We start from the raw sequence: 14611 nt of genomic DNA on the forward strand, positions 1-14611 counted from the left end.
AACAGCGCCCTTAAAATAAAGTATTTATTTTATTTTATTCTTTTATGTTATGAGTGTTTGTCCACATGTGTGTCTATGCAACTTGTGTGTACCTGATGCCTACAGAGACATCTCTGCAGAACTCCTGGAACTGGAGTTACAGATAGTTGTGAGCCCCCATGTAGGTGCTGAAAATTGAACCACGTCTTCTGAAAGAGCAGCCAGTGCTCCTAACAGCCAAGATATCTTTCCATCTTTGACAGTGTCCATCTTAGAAGGCATGACTCAAATGCCACATCCCCAAACCTGCCTTGATTTCCCTCCTCTCTTTCAGCCTAGTTCTCCACTTCTTTTGCTTGCAATGGACTCGCTTCTGCTCTGACAGCAGTCGGTGGACTTCTGCATCTGTCTACCTTCTCTGCATTGCCAGCCTTCTGGGGGCAAGACCATGTATTCCCGGTCTATGTATGTTCAGTGGTCACTGAATTGGATTATCCTGACACTAGAGAACGCTTCTAAGTTTCTTGGACAGCCTTTTTGGAGCAGGCTGGGAAGATAGATTCCCAGGTGTATAGAACATTTGGCAGAGACATCAGGGAGAGCAGCCCCTTTCCTGCCTTCCTTAATTCCCTGTCTTCACCTCCTCCTCTCTTTCTGGAAATGCACAAGAACATTCAGCAATCCCAACCAGACCCACACGAGGAGCAAGCAGGATGAAGCACTGAGACTCTGGTTTCATTGCACAATTTTGACGAAACAGTCCTGGCTGTGCTATATGCTCACATACAGAATGCAATGTCTAAACATTGCTGGAGAAGATAGAGATGTTACAGCCAAGGGTTGTAATGGTTTATGATACAGAAACAGTCCTGAGCAGTAAGACAAGCAGCCTCTGAGGTTGCCTTGGCAACTGGCTAGTTCTGTGATGACTGACACCCCCTTCCAGTTTCTACTTCCTCTTCTGTGAAATGGCTGTGGGTTGTGACGTCTAAGTTTGCTGGCTGTGCAGTTCTAGATAATTCAGATTTTTTTTTTTGATCCAGTAAAAAGTAAAAGGAAGGGAAGACTGACATTGAATCGTGGGACCTTTCACCATCTTGTCTTCTGGCAGTGCTGAGAGTCAAAGAAAAGCCGCTCTAAAGTAGTTAAAAGAAAATATGAGATGGCTCAGCGGTTAAGAGCGGTTGACTGCTTTTCCAGAGGTTCCTAGTTCAAGTCCCGGCAACCACATGGTGACTCACAACCACCTGTATTGGAATGCCATGCCTCCTTCTGGTGTGTCTGAAGACAGCTACAGTGTACTCCTACACATAAAACAAATAAATAAATCTTTAGAAAAAAGAAAAGAAAATATTCCCTTTTTGTGGTTTTTCTTTTTCCTCCTTCTTTCATATGTTTGAGACACAGCCTCCACTCTGTAGCACAGGCTGACTTGTAACTCACTATGTAGCCCAAGTTGATCTGGAACTCACAGCAATCCTCCTGCCAATCAGGTACTGAAATTACAGATCTGAACCACCAGACTGGACTCTGCTATGTCTTGAGATGTCTCTGGAGGGAACTTCTTACAGAGGTGAACTGTTTTAAAGTCCACTTCCCTGGTCAATCAAGGCTGTGCCCTAGAGTTGATGAAATCAGCCAAGAAAGCTGGCCTCGTCCTTTCCCCTCTATGACACACAGGACAATACCCATCCTCTGATGCCACTTGCTCTTTATTCCCATAGCAAATTAAGTTACCTGGCCCTTGTCCCAGAGGAAAATAAAATTTTCCTTAAGATCTCACAGAAATTTAGAAGACTCTCTGGGAACAAATCAGGAGTGACCTAAAGGACATGTCCACAGCCAGCTGTTCCCATAGTGTGTCTCCCTAGACAGTACCTGTCTCCCACATCTGAGAGACCAACTTGGAATTCGAGTGCCTTCTTTTGTTCTTTGGTATCCGTTCCCACTCAGTCTCATCTCCTGCACAGCTCATTGTACTCTCTCTTCCAACAGTCAACCCTGATGTATTAGGTGTGTGTGTGTGTGTGTGTGTGTGTGTGTGTGTGCTTCCAAGCAAAACTATATGGTCCATCTACTATAGCCATGAAGGTTCAGCAATAAAGGTTCAGCAATGAGCGTTGCCTGTGACTGAGGCTCTTATATCACCAGCAGCCAGGAAGATGGGTCAGTACAGAAGAGGGCCTACAAACTTTAAGGCCTGACTCTCTACACCCCAGCTGATCCACTTCCCCCAGGTAGATCTCACTAAAGATCTATAGCTCCCCAGAAGAGTGCCACATCTGGGGACTATGTTTCCAGATGCATCCCATCCAAACCATAAAGATCACCAGTCACACTGGGGCATCTGCCTCCTCCCTCCCACAGTGACTAGCTTGTGGTTGTAGGTAAGAGATTGGGGTTTTATTCCCAGCAATAATTCGTGTTACAGAAAGGCGCCTGGTGACCAGGAGCTCATTATTGTTACACCACTGTCACCAAATGTCTGACAGAAATAGCTTGGGGAGGAAAGGGTTATTTGGTCTCTTGTTTTCACAGGGGTTTGCTTGTCATGCTGAGAAAGCCCCAACAGGAGTCACTGGGTCCTTGGTATTGGGAGCAGAAGGTGCCTACTTGTTGATGTCAACGCAGACAGGACCAAAGAAAGGCCCAAACTAGAAACATTACCTTTTGAAGCCTGTTCCTGCTTCTCCTAAGAGGCCCCCACATTCCCAAGGTCCCACAGCCCCTGCAGGACAGCTCCATCATCTGTTCAAACCCATGGGTCCAGGGGACATGTCACACTCAGAGCTGCATTTTCACTCTGGCTATAAACACTGGTTAAGGTGACAAAACTGAGTCACGAAGACACCTATTAGGAGCCTATAGAGGGGGTGTCGGTGATGGGTGATGACGATTTGAGTCAGGTCTGTGACTGTAGGGACAGCCAGAAAGAAGAGCTGGGAGGTAACTAAGTGTAAAATCACCTGGACCCAGTGTTGGTCTGTGTGCATGTCCTGAGTTCAGGGATTAGGGAGGCCACCAAGGACTGGAGGTCTGAGAAGATGAGCTATTTACAGAGATGTGAAATGCTGGAGTCACTGGATTAGGGAAGAGACAGAGACAGGCTGTACTGGCTAGGGGCGTGTGTTAACTGTAAGCACTAACCTCTCTTTGGCCTCCTGGCTTCTTTCATGCTCCAACTCAAAGTCACCCATCTCTCTCTCACACACACACACACACACACACACACACACACCTTCCTAACATGTTCTACACCTAAAACTGCCCACAAACTCTCATCTGAATGGTGATGAGAAGAGTGAGGTGTTGAGTTTGGGAAGAGTGCGGGCTGAGACTTGGCCCCAGTCCACAGACCTGTGACAACTTGAGTGGCTCCTAATCTCTCTGCGTACCAGTCTCACTTTCTTTCCATGAAATGAAACGTTTGGACCTGCTGTCATCTAAGAAGAGCTGTCTGGTTCTCTCATTCTTTGTTCTTCATTCATTGGCTTTGTCAAATCCACAACACATATCTAAGACAAAACACTACTGCCAAACCAAAGCAGTCTTGCCCATACAGGGCACCAGAAGTGTCCTTTGCTGTGGAGCATATTCGTTTCATTTGAAGAGTTAGTAAAGATTGTAGTTTAGTACATGGGCTTTAGATTTTAGATTTATTTATTTTACTTTATGTGTATGAACGTTTTGTCTGTGTGTTTTATGTGTGCATAGACTATCAGGTCTCCTATAACTGGAGTTTCAGAAGGTTATAAGCCATGATGTATGTGCAGGAAATTGAACCTGGGTTCTCTGCAAGAGTCGCAAGTGCTCTTAACTTCTGATCCAGCTCTCCATTGTCTGGAGTACAAACTGAAGGAGGGAGTATGGAGTTATATGACCCACCCTCTGTGATGCACGTGTTATGTAATTATCATCTAAAGTAACGACTCTTTAACCTCCACCATTTTTATCAGCAGGCAACGTCTAACAACGTGTGGGAGAAAGGAAACAAGAGCTCATATCTACATAAAGCACACCCGAATGGCTCTGTAAACGTACATAGCTGGCCCAACAGCTGCGATTCACACCTGCTTTGAGGTTTTTTTTCCTACCCTACAAAGACTACGGTGAGCATCTATGCCAAGCGAGCAGTCTTTCCAACATTGATGACAGGAAAGAAGTCAGGTGGAGAGCTGCCATTTTCCCCTGGTGTTTGATAAGCTTTAATTTCACAATAATAACAAGTTTTCCACAGTGACTTTCTTTTAAAAGTCTGCCACGTGCCTTGGCCCAGCAGGCCCCCTTCTTCACCGAATAATTGAAGGTCTCTTTCTCCCCAGGGCAGTTTTCAAGGAGAAGTCTACATACTGGTGTGCCTTTTCCAGAGGCCAGCATCCAGCTTCCATTTGCTGAAAATGAGTTGGAGAGGGGAAAAAGGAAAGAATTCTACAATTATACTTTTTTCCACCCATATTGTTCTTAGCATCATCACTCCCAGCTGAGTCTATGAAGTTTTCACCATGAAATTCCATGTCTTAAGATCATGTACTAGCATTTGTGGGATGTCACGAGGGATTAAAAAAAATCAACAGCTTACACTTTATGCCTGGGGGGGGGGGTAACATTCTGCAAGATAATTTATTTGACACATTTATGAGAATGTACACCATCAACAAGAAGATAAATGACAGAAGTTCCCAAAATGGGGCCACAGGACCCAAGCCTTGGCCCTAGAGCACTGAAGATCTGAAACAATCCAAGAAGGTTCAAGAATCCTGGACTTCATACCCTACCTCCCAGCCTTGAATGATTACAGAGAAAAACTGGTGGGTTTTGATTCAGATTCCCAAGAGAAGCTTGGCACTGCAGCTCACATCGGCAGTCCTATTACTTGAGAGGTAGGGGCAGAAGAGTCACGACTTCAAAACCAGCATTACTTACATAGAGGGTTAGAGAAAGAAAAGGAAACTTTCATTGGCCTCTCTGTAGACGACTGTGCTATCCCCTGCCAATCTTGCTCTTTGGGAGTCCTTCCTCTGCCGTTGTCAACTATGAATGTCAGAATGTGGCTGACACACACTCAGTGGAGGCTTTAGGAAATGTGTGGGTTAATTAGAGGGAAAGGAAGGAAGGTAGGAAGGAAGGGAGGGAGGGAGGGAGGGAGGGAGAAAGGAAAGTTTAGGAGTGAAAAGAAGTCTTGATCTAATACCACATTTTCATATTCTAATTTTCAGGACCCAAGAAGGGATAGAAGGCAGAAGGTAGCCCTGAGACTGACTTCTCTCGTGTCAGATTTGCATAGTTGAGCCCTGACCTCAGTCAAGTGGCACAAGATAGCAAGGTGTAGCAGAGAGAAGCTGTAGGGGATGGTGAAATGATCCACTCGAGGTAGTTATTGACAACCACACTGATTAAGCCACTTAAAATTTTTAGTCCTTTTTTAAATGGCTAGACCAAGAGTGGGTTTGTACCTCTGAAAAGTCTCTTATTTTCAAAGCTCAGGAGACCAGTATTTTAAAAGATAAAACACAATGATGTCAGTATCTGAGGCTCAGGGTGGGAGGTTATATTGGGTGAAGAGTTTGGGTGACCCAGTAACATCTGCTTTCTTTGTAAAGCTCAGCTGTATTTTCCAGATGCCACATGGTACGCTTGGACCATGGTCAAGGCCGTGCATTGACAGTCTCAAAAGTGTTGCTGCCAAGGCGAATGTGGCTATATGGGGGTGGAAGGCTGAGAAGTGACCAAACAGACACAAAATAAAGTTAGGGCAGGATGACATTACCTCAGTCACTTCACCGGAAAGGAGACTTGCAGCCACACCTAGTCCTATGTATCCTGAGCAGTTTCTGTGGGCTGAATTTGCCATCCTAGGGGATTTTGCTGATGTTATCACCAAGAAGACCTCATCTTAGAGGGATTACAGGCTACTCTTGATCTCTGACATACCCTCTGGTTCTAAAGATGGACCTTGGAGCAAAAGCACATGATGAGGCTCCAGGGTACAGATCGACTCTCTAGGCATGCTGCTACCGTTTGGGTAAAGGTTCAGAGTGGTGACTGCTCCTGCTTTCGAAGACAGACTGGGAATAGACTCAAGCTTTACCAGCTGCCACTAGAAAATGGAAAAGTCTAGAAGCAGATCCTTCTCTGGTCTGTTCAGAGAAATGCCTCTGCTGACATCACAATTTCAGATGTGGATATCTGGAAGCGTAAGGTGATAAACTAACAATACTCCAAACCACAAACCTGCAGTGGCTCTCTATGGAGGCAGAGGGAAATTAATACCTGAGACTCTTGGTTTCTTTAGTGAAGGGAGAGAGAGACAGAGACAAAGAGAGACAGAGACAGAGACACAGAGGGAGAGATAGAGACAGAGGCACAGAGATACAAAGAGAGAGATAGAGACAGAGACAGAGAGATGGAGACACAAAGAGAGAGACACAGAGAGAGGCACGCAGATGTCCATGGAGACCAGAAGAGGGCGCCTGATCTCCTGAAGCTGGAGTTAAAGGCCATTGTAAGCTGCCCCACATCAGGTGGTGGAAACCAAACTGCAGCCCTCTGCCAGAGAAACTCGTAATCACTCAGCCAACTCTCCAGCTCCCACCATCTCTATTTAGTCTATGTTAATAAATCATGGCCGCTGACAAGAGAGAGTGAGTCCTCTGTGCTGAGCACAGCTCCTCATTCTTGGTGTGAGCACCAGCATAATCCTTAGGTAACAGCTCTCATACATATCACCATTTTACAGGTGGAGAAACTGAGGCACAGGATGCTATTGTTTTGTGGCTGCTAAGTTAGCTGCTGAGAGTTTACACTGGACATGCCAGGACTGACATCCAGGGACTGTGTCAACTACATCCTAAAATGGCATCCCATTCTAGCCCAACAGCTCCAAGGGTCAACAGCTACGCTCATCTTAAGCTAAAGAAAACTTGGTACAGAGCCTGTGCTACACCTGTTCCCTGTCTCTGCCCCTCTGTTGTTTCCTCATATCTCTTCCCTGCTAGGCACCATTGTTGCCAGAGCATCTGAGATCACCCCCGGGAGGTGCTCAAGAAGTTGTGCACTCCTCTGGAGGGAAGGATACAGCTCAGAAAACCCCTTCCTTCCCAGGAGACAGGCAATGGTAAACTTGCATGCTGGGTGGACTTCTTGGTGATGTACCTATCGGAGGCCCTCATGCTCTTGAAGGTAATCTCTCACCCTCACTCCTGTAGGTTACCCCTCACTCACCTCCTGTAGGTACACTGAGTTTGATCCCCATCACCCATGTAAAAGCAGGGCAATGGGGAGACTGGAGAAAGCTGGAGAAGGCTTGGAGCTTACTGGTCAGCCAACCTATGCCTTTCAGCAATCCCAAGTCCCAGTGAGAGACCAGTCTCAAACAAACAAAGCAACATGGACAAGTGACCTCCACATACACGTGTGAGCATGCGCGCGTGCACAGACACACACACACACACACACACACACACACACACACACACACACACGGCTAAAGAGGTAGCTCAGAGAGAGAGCATTTTCCTCTTATATGCACAGCCCTGGATTCTCTGGCCAGCACTGCAGCAACAACAAATTTCAATGTGAATGGACTCTTAAGTATCGGGAAAAAGAAGAGTGAGAAGGTTCAAATACCCATATCGAGGGCAACTCTTCAGGATCCAGAGATGTGGCTCAGTTGTTAAGAGCACTGGCTGCTCTTGCATAGGACCCAGGTTCGTTCTCAACACCAGCGTGGTGGCTCACAACCATCTATAACCCCACCGAGTTGAGTTCGCATAATCCATGTATTCACTTAGCAACTATTTACTGCCCACCTACCAAGTGCCACGACTATTTCTAGGTCTTCAGAACTCTGTAGTCAATAAATTGTGTGGTTGAGTGTGAGGTGTAGTAGGGTCCCAGGAGCGAGGCCAGCCTGCGGTTGCAGTCTGCAGATCAGGTATTCCCATTTCAAGTCACTCCTGTGCCAGCAGACTCACCTGCCCTCCCCCAGCCGCTGTTGGCTCCTCTGACGCACAGCAGACAGAGGAGCTCAGGGATCGGGCTCTGCTCGAATAAATTACCACACCACAGTGTTCATGCATAAAACATGGTACAGAAGACTGAGAGAGGCTGGGCCCCAGGGAGCTCAGCCCAGCAGCCGCCTTGGGGCCAGTCGGGAGTTAAAGGAAGGGAAGTAAAGGAAAGCTAGAGATAAAATAAGCCAACGGAAACCCCAGACATTAAAAAAGAGAGAAGGGGGGAGAGCAGCTTAAAAAAAAAATTGTCATTTTTATGCATCTGGACAGACTTCCGGATTTGCTGTGAGACCTTTGGTGGCGTGGTCATGAGGTCTTAGGCCGCTGTTTGGGGACCATGGTGTTGCCTTCGCGATTGCACTGGATCAGAAACAGGCCATGGAGAGACAGGATCCGGAGGCGGCGGCTCCACCGTGAGTGTCCCCAGAAGAATGGCCCACACTTTTGTCCCCACTCGATTTGCTCTACACACTTGTCTTCTTGGGGTTTTCTCTTCTCGCCTCCCTTGTTCTTCTTGTACCTACTTCCAGGGAAATTTCTCTTTACCAGTCCGGCCTCTCTCTTCCGTTTCTTCTCCACAGCCTCATCCCTGTTAGAAGTAACTAGATACAGCTTGCGCAAAGTGGCCAGCAGGGGAGGGCCTCTTTACTCCCCCGTCTAGATGGGAAAACACACATTGTTTGTGGTGTTGTGTGAACTGATCTACATGTTAACCTGAGTACAAGAATGGAATGTCTGAATGTAGAAGGTGTCCTGGGAATGGAGCTAAATTCAAGGATCAATGAGTCCATTTCTTTACAGCGCGGTGTAGTGCGGTTTTGTGGGGTTTTTTTTGTTTTGTTTTGTTTTGTTTTTCCAGTGATCAAACTCACAGGGAGGTTCCTGTTAAGTTGGCACTAATTTTGACCAAAAATGAAATTTTAGTGTGGGAATAATCAGAGAAAGTAAAAGCAATTCAAATACACACCAAGATCATTATTGTCAACAGGTAATAGACAATAGGTTGGACAGTGTGGCAGCGTCAAGGGACAGGAGACTGTGGGTGGGGAAAAGAATGAGTCTGTTTCTATGAGGGAGAGAGCCTTTGCTTTCTACCTATCACTGACGAAACTGTGATAGCTTACAGTTGACCTTTGGCCCCTAGCATGCATCGACAGTAAAGAGCATGAGAGACTGTTGTAAGCAAGACACCATGCCTCCCTCGGAAGAGTGCCCACCAGTCAGTCTCATCATATGGTCGGCATATTTTAACAACTTTTCAAACTCAAGTAAAAGATAATAATTTCTAGGCAAAAGCTTTCAAATGTCCATGTTGACGTTTAACTCTTTAAACATAAGCATGAGAATCAACAGTGGTCTGGGATAAAATGGCATACCTGTTGACCACCAGCTACCAAGCCATTTTATCTGTGTGATGTTGTTCTCACTAGAGCTCTGACCCATCCTGTTATTTGTACCTAACAGCACGTTGATGGCTCCTTCTTGTGTGTTAAAAGGCCCTGATGCAGATAGTTAAATTAAGATGAACGAGTGCTTTAGGACAATGTCAAATACACGGTCACAGTCCGCTAGTTGAGGAGCTAACAGGGTCGGTTGGAGTCTAAATAGCATTCGCATACAAGGAAATATTTTGCACTCAGAAAAGTATTTCTTAGTATAGCTGCAGAAGCTATTAATAATTTCCCTGGCCTTCAGCCCTTGATCAGCTGCTTTTTTCAATGGAGTCTTCCTTAGGCTCAAATGAGAAAGAGAGAGAGAGAGAGAGAGAGAGAGAGAGAGAGAGAGAGAGAGAGAGAGAGAGTTAGATGCTAAGAATGGAGCCCAGGACCTTGTGCATGCTCGGTAAGCACTCTACCACTGATCGATAGCCCCAGATGTTTAAACTATGTTTTTGTTTTGCTTTATTGTTTTTCTGTTGTTGTCGTCGTCATCATCTTGCTTCATTCTGTGTGTGTTGGGAAGCAGCTGCAATCTTGCAGTTTTGAGACAATACCACGACCGGTTGTGGAGGTATGTCACTAGGAAAAGGGGGAGGCTGGACTTGCATGGTTTCATCAGTATGGGTGCAAAGTCAAGTTCACACCCTAAAAGTTGTGGCAGAAGATTGCTCTACTCCAGAGAGGATACTTGAATTGTGAAAGTGATTTCTGGGTGCTGTGCTGATATCTGCACACAGTTTCAATATGGAATGTCAGTAGACATTACATCTAAGCTCAATGCTAAGCAGTTACCAGTAAAATAAGTATACATTTACTTATTTTGTATAAGTACAGTATTACTTATGTAAGAATATATACTTTTACTGCATGAATATATACTCTCTATATATACACACACACACACACACACACACACTCTTTGGAATAAGTGTTCCGGGAATTCTGTCATTCCTTTGGGATGGTCATGAACCTTGATGTATTATAGCCCTAGAGAGAAGTGCAGAATTGAGCAACATCTTAGGAGATGTATTTTGCAATTTAGGGGAGATCCGTGCATACTGAAAGGGGTTAAACTAAAGAGGTGAAGAGAGAAGGGGTGAGAACAACTAGGGGAGAGCAACGAGGGAGCTTCTTACTGCCCACCCTGCCTACAAAACTATCCTGAGATGTTGAAACTGCTATAGCTTACCTTGATAACTTCTCTACTCTTCTGTCTGGGAGACGTTTCCTACAGCACAATGTCCCTTCCAACTGAAGACTTAAGACTTTCTGTCCTATAGTGTCACTGAGAAAAAATAAGCTAATTAAGGTCAGTTTCCTCCAACACATAAGGGACATTGAATGGTAGTAAAAGATGCATGTGCTATGACTTCCTCGTCCATGCAGACATTACTAATCAATCACATCTCCCCCTCTAGCTCCAAGAGCATCCCTAGCATCCTTTATTACACGGCACCCAAGGCTACTAGTCTAACTAATCAGTATTGGCTCATTGTTGAAACCTAGTTTAATGTCCTATTGCTTCATAAGTTGATCGATCGCCTTAGTTAGTTACCTCAGTTTCCATGAGTGAAAAGTCTGGGATAAATTAGCTGAAGCATCTGCCAATTCGTTGCCCGCCGCCCCACCCCCCATCCCCCACCCTCCAATCCTGAGATCAGCATGTGGCCATATCATCTGAGTTCTTATCTAGAAGCAGAATTGAGTTCTGTGTAGCAGTAGGTCTGAGGACTTCACTAAGCAACAGCTTCCCAGGGTTCTCTGCCCACTCCTCCGGGCGCTTTCCACTGCTTGCCCCTTGGCTTCTTCAAGGCTTAAGAGTCACCTGTTGCTGCCATGCTCTCCTTCAAAGGGCTTGACTGATCAGGTTAGATGCCAATACCCAAGATAAGTCTCCTGTTAATTAGCTCAGAGTCAGCTGACCAAGCACTTCTCAATGGCATCTCTACAGCCCCTTATCTTTGCCTTCTGGCAGAGTCTGACCACGGAGGTGAACATCATGATATCCATTCACAGATCTCACCTACACTAAAAATGAGAAAATTAAACAGGGCTTGTGTCCTAGGGATAAAAACTCAGGGCTTTCCTAGAATTTTGTTTACCAGGAAACCCAATGTCATTCTTACCGTACAACCTGGAAGGTTGTTTTGTTTTGTTTTGTTTTGCTTTTTTAGCACTGAAAAGCTTTGATTTTTTTTTACATCTTTTTTGAGAAATTTTAAATATACAGACAAGCTGATAAATGGTGTCATGCATCCCATATGCCTGTCACTTAAATGCACAGTGTTAATAATTTGTCATATTTACTTCATTTATTTCCTAGCTGAAACATTTTAAAATAAATCATAGACATTATAACATGTCAACCCTAAATATTTTGGTTAAGTGTACCCAAATAATGTCATTTTTCTGCCTTACCATCTAATAAAATTCATCATGTCCTGACAATATTGAGTGCAGGGTCAGCACTCAGATCTCCCTGGTAGGAACCTACTTTGTGCCACATGGCCATAGGCCTTAGTAAAATGTGCCTCTAGTTTGGGGACTTGTCTTTGTTAGAATTCTATTACTCTGATAAAGCACTATGACTCAAAGCAACTTGCAGAGTACAGAGTTTATTTGGCTTACAGGTCACACAGGTCACCACTGAGGGAAACCATGACTGAAAGTCAAGGCAGAAGCCTGGAGACAGGCACTGAGCCATGGAGAACCCCTGTTCACGGGCTTGCTCCTCGTGGCTGGCTCAGCTTGTTTTCTTAAACAACCCAGGACCACCTGCCCCGAAGAGGCACAGTCCAAAGTGGGCTGGGCCCTTCTACATCCATCCAGAAAAAACGCCACACAGTCTTGCCAACAAGATCTGATGGAGGCATTTTTCTTGGTTGAGGTTCCCAGAGAACTCTAGCTTGAATCAAGTTGACAAAAAGTAATAAGGCAGGATCCTAAATCTTTAATGTCATCTGTCATTGTTAGCTCCAGATTCTGAAACACATAAAGGGATTTTGGATGGCAGTGAGAAGTGCATAGCTTATGACAGCCAAGGCAATCCAAACATTGCTAGTCAGTGTCTCATGTGCTCCCCACAGGCCACAACTGGCCCAGCCTTAGGATTAGGTTTGAGTTGAATCAGAACTACATTCAGGCTGGGGCTTGTGATTCAACAGATGGGGTTGTATAGCTTAGTGGGTTCCATCTTGGCCCTGAAAATGAAAACAAAAATAATAACACAGTCAACAGCTGATGGGAGGCATGTCATAGGAAAGGCACTCTTGGCCTCTCGGGACATGCCACCTGTTCTTCTGGGAAACAGGACGTGTGTCAGCCACCACCGTAGTAGAGTGTTGGCTGCTCAGACACGTGGATGCAAGCAGGCACTGGAGCTCACCAGGAGACCTGCCGTCCCTTTCTAGAAAGGCAGAGTTTGGATGGAACAGACCACAGGGTGCTGACCTCTGTGGGCTCAGCCAAATGAAGCGGAATGGCTTCCATGTGTGCCTCCAGAAGCCAGCGACAGCCAAGCTCTGCACTGAGGTGAGGAACACAGGCATCTCAGTGACAGTTGCTGTGGCTCAGATGACTTGCTGTGCTTCGTTCATTGCCCATGCTCCTGCCTCAGCATGGCTGTAGTCTTCTTTGGGGGTGGGTAGGTGTTTTTTTATCCATGTACGTAAGGATATATGTTTACCTTAGCACCCACATGTAGAAGCCAGAGTCCAATGTTGAATGTTTTCCTACATCCCTCTCCACCTTATTTTTTGCGATGAGGTCTTTCCTCGAGCCTGGTCATTTCAGCTAGACCAGCTGGTCAATAAACCCCAGGAATACACTTCTCTCTGTCTTCCACCCCAGCCTAGGAATTACAGGTGTACCCTGTCTACCATGCCTGGCTTTATGTCAGTCCTAGAGATCCAGACACAGGTATGCAGGCTTGCATGGCAAATACTTTACACACTGACCCGTCCCCTCCGCCTTAGATAGCAGTGTTCTTAGTGTGGCTGCGTGAGAAGGGGAACTCAGCAGGCAGGGAGAGGTGTGAGTTGGATAGACTAGCCTCTGTACTGTGGCTGGGGTGCAGGCATAAGTGTGAAAGGTGAGAACACACTTTGCTCTTCCCAACCCGCACAGGGCACAGGAGCAAGGCCTAAACCAAACCTCGCGCAATTCCTCTGTCCCCAGCGACGAGCAGACCTCCAGGAGATGAAGTGGCCTGGGCAGGAGGAATTGCCTTGAGCTAGTGGCTCTCCCAGCAGCCTCTGAACCTGGGTCTACTGCTCGGACAGATGTTCCCGCTCTCTGGGAGATGCAGCATCAACTTACAGAGCAACCCAACTTACTCTTGCCTTTCTGTCTGCTGACCTGCTCCTGAGCAAGACTGGCAGGCCGACACGTTGCTTCAATCCCACTCAAGTTTCTCCCCTGACTCCTCCCCACGGGACTTGATGGGATGTGGCTGTGGCTGTAGATTTAGATTTTTCTACATGGAAGGAGAAACACACACATGCCAGACCATGGCAGAGGCTGCATGGCTGACTTTCGAGATGCTGCCCCCGGGTCTTACTGAGTTGCTTGTAGCTGGCGTATTCCTCAGGCTGCAGGTGCTGGCTTCCGGCTGGCTGCTCTGCACCACACAGGCGCACTCCTCTATTTGTCTGTTTCCTTTGAAGTCATGAGAGTGGAGATTTGGGGTGAAGTCAGAGAGGTCATTTCAGCAGGTATGAAAACAATGAGACGGACAGCCTCTCAGAGCTCTAGGGCCTTTAGTTTCCTGCATCCAGTCCCAACAACCTGCTCAATTGTTCATCAACAGCCTTTCTAGGGACTGTAGGTAGCTGGGTTCTCCTGGGTTCTCAGATCTGCATCGCCCTCTAGTTCTGTATCTGGTTTTCCAACAGCTCTGCCTGATGTAGAGATTGAGTTTTTTTCTTGTTTGTTTGTTTGTTTGATTTACACTGATGTAAGAACTCCTTCTATAGGGTCAGACTTCCTATTTTCCTATCAGCATCTTCCAAAATAATTGCCAATGGACAAGCCCTACACCCCAACCCCTCCCATTCCCAACCCCTACACACACACACACACACACACACACACACACACACACACACCAGAGAGATAAGAAAGTCTCTCACACAATGCATCCTTACAATAGCTTCGTCTCCATCCTCCCAGTTCTCCTGGACC

General features: G+C 46.1%; 1 protein-coding gene across 1 annotated transcript in view; it reads left to right on the top strand.

Annotated features, from left to right (window-relative positions):
- Nucleotides 1–8369: 8369 nt before the first annotated feature.
- Nucleotides 8370–14611, top strand: part of Ripor2 (RHO family interacting cell polarization regulator 2) — a 224789-nt gene continuing 218547 nt past the window's right edge. Inside the window, exon 1 of the mRNA XM_029468441.1 lies at nucleotides 8370–8404. The gene's annotated coding sequence lies outside the window, so the exon portion shown is untranslated. The remainder of the gene's footprint in view (nucleotides 8405–14611) is intronic.

This window comes from Mus caroli, chromosome 13 (assembly GCF_900094665.2).
Source record: "Mus caroli chromosome 13, CAROLI_EIJ_v1.1, whole genome shotgun sequence".
NCBI lineage: Eukaryota > Metazoa > Chordata > Mammalia > Rodentia > Muridae > Mus > Mus caroli.